Source organism: Prunus persica, chromosome G4, assembly GCF_000346465.2.
Source record: "Prunus persica cultivar Lovell chromosome G4, Prunus_persica_NCBIv2, whole genome shotgun sequence".
Classification (NCBI taxonomy): Eukaryota; Viridiplantae; Streptophyta; class Magnoliopsida; order Rosales; family Rosaceae; genus Prunus; species Prunus persica.
In genome coordinates, this window is record NC_034012.1 from 18,010,914 (window position 1) to 18,013,996 (window position 3,083).

Below are 3,083 nucleotides of genomic sequence, written 5' to 3' on the forward strand. Positions count from 1 at the left end.
AGAATATGGGTATAGCAGTGATCAATATGATGCACGCCTGTTGCGTAGCAAATGATGTGGATTGAAGTCCCGAAAGGACAATCCTTTGACATGTCAATATTGATATTATGCACGCCTAATGCGTAGCAAATTAAATGGGTTAAAGTCCCATAATATGGGTTAAGGTCCCAGAAATTAATTGACATGTATGTATTAATCTGTGGCATGCCTTCAGCATGACAGATATATGGGTTCTAAATGTTCCAATTCTCTAAATAGAGATTATCCACGCCCTACTGCTAAATAACGCTCCAATGGAGGTTATAATCCACATTCTCACATAATAAAAGCCCCATGAAGTGGCTTGGGTACCCAAAAGCAAAGAAATGCTTATAATTGATGCATGCGCATGCACATGAGAATGGTGGGATCATAAATTGATGAATGACAAATATTGATTTTGGAGTAGCTACTCAAATCATCAATGGGCTGTGTTGATTGGAACCACGTTCAATTATTAAATGTCGACAATATCATTGGCCAAAATGGAACGAGGTAATTCCATTATAAATGAGAATGAACGTGAAAGAACAAACCCACAATACGAACCCCAAAATTTGTTAATACTGAATTTATACTTGGGTGTTCGGAATAAAAGGGAATATACCTACTTTGTATGACACACTGTTTCTGGCAGAAACAAGGAATGTTGGGTTTTCTCCATATTTACAGATTCAATTGTGCCCCCCTTATTACACAATTACGGAGACCAACATATTATCTTTAAGGGTTATTAAATGCACAGAGCATATCGCCAGAAGCGATTCCCTAAAGATGTATAAATAGCTGGGTTAAAGCTATATAATGTGTCATAAAGCTTAATCCCTTTTAGACAAAATCCGTTGAGAGGATTGATATTGCATAAAGCAAGTTCCTAAAGGACATGTGCTTGAAGCACAAAATTTGTACTCAATATTAATATGCATAAATTACCTCAGTGAGTACATTGATTATAATGTGATTGCAACACATTAAAGCTTCTGCAGAATTCATGAAATATTTGTCTCGATCGAGCATTATACCAACGAGATTCTTGCTTATACTAAGAGAGTCTTATCCGTTGGTCCTTAAATGTTTTTCTAGAAGTATACTAGACCAGATAGAGCTCAGCTCCACACTGTACTCTTTTTCCTTCATCCAGGTTTTTATCCCATTGGATTTTTCCTGGTAAGGTTTTAACGAGGCAGTGTCGCTCAAGGGTTTAGGGTATACTATGAAAATTTTTATGGTCGCTTACTGGACAAAAGCTAGTCCTAAATTTTTCAGGGGGAGATATTCACAAAGGGGGAGCATGGTTTTAATAAAGACCTCCATACACTGTACTCTTTTTCCTTCATCCAGGTTTTTATCCCACTGGGTTTTTCCTGGTAAAGTTTTAACGAGGCAGTGTCGCTCAAGATTGACTCACGAAAGCAGCGTCAACTACGATATTCAGAAAGCTGATCAACAGTATGACTTAAAGATATTTTCCCAAGCATCAGGGGGAGCGCGCTATCAATAAAAGATCTTCAAACACTGTACTCTTTTTCCTTCGTCCAGGTTTTTATCCCACTGAATTTTTCCTGGCAAGGTTTTAATGAGGCAGTGTCGCACGCGCGTCAATATACATAGAATTTTATGTTACACATGATTATGTACTCTTTTTTCCTTTGACCAGTTTTTGTCCCACTGGATTTTTACTGGCCAGGTTTTTAACGAGGCATATTCCGTATCATTTGTGGTCTCCAAGGGGGAGTGTTATAAATAATATGGTGGAGCCCACATGTTGGAAGATTTTTCCTACAAAAGGGTTCACCCCTCTTGTAATTATGAGATAGAAAGAATGAATTCATTTTGCAGAAGTTTCTCTCTTTCTCTCCTCAACTCTCTTTCTCTCCATCAATTCTTTGATTTTATAACAATTTTGTCTTTGATTTCTCTGTGTCTTATTTTTTATGTTTATATGAAGATGTCTCATGTCAGCCCAACAAGGCCCAATTGATATCAGTTGAGCACGACCCCTACAATGGAGGTGTACTTCTCAGCCATGATTCCAAACTTAGCTGAGCCCACAGATTTGCCGGAGTTGCCGCAAAATCTAGGAATGGATCACAACCACCATCCTACAATTAATGATAGTGCTGTTTGAGCTAACTGCCACATTCTTTTGAAAGCAACTTTGAAAAGTAATCAAAAGTTACCAAACACCTTAAACTGCTTAACTTTAAAGTGAAGCAAATTTTTAGAGAAAAAAAAAAACAATCCCAAATGGGGCCTTACACTCGAGTGCAAGCTCCACTGTCACAAAACACATAAACACCATCTGACTTATGCATTAGAGGTTCCTTGCCAGGCACCACACTGGTGTCCTTCCATTACCTTAAAATATTTTACTCATCACGTTCAGCGGCAAACTACGTGGAGAAATTTGCATTGACAAGCATGATCAGTTGTTTTGATGGAGAAGGTTCGGCAGTTGGGGAGCCTTTGCCCTTGGTATGCCAGTTAAGGGCATGCACACTCTGAAGAGAGTGTTAATGCTGAAATTCATAGTATACTCGAGGCCATGCTGAAGCCGGGCATAATGGGTTTGTTGTTTGTGTAGCTATTTCTGAGTGTCGTCAAGCTTGGAAAAAAGGATGTTGTTGTATTCCTACATCTTCGCCATGTCATGCCGCAAAGTTTCTATCTGGGCCAAAAGATAGGCTTAGGCAGTTGTTTCTCGTATGGTGCTATTTGGAAGCAATGTGTGAGGCGGGGGAGTGGGATTTTCCCTACTTCGCTTATCGAATGGGGATCCATCGGGTAAGCAAAGTATTGCGATGAGAGAAGTATCCATCTTAACTTGGTAAATGTATGGGTTGTTTAGTTAAGATTCTCATAAACGACGCCAAACTGTTGATGCTCAAAAATGGCTCAACTTAAATGTGTGAATACCTTCAGTCTTGTGGGTCCTTCAACAATCGTGATTGGATATGCAAGAATAAAGAGCAAAGGTGAGACCTTAAGTACCGGTGTTGTACTGACCGAAGACTCTCTAATACTTAAGTTAGCTTAAGGACGGA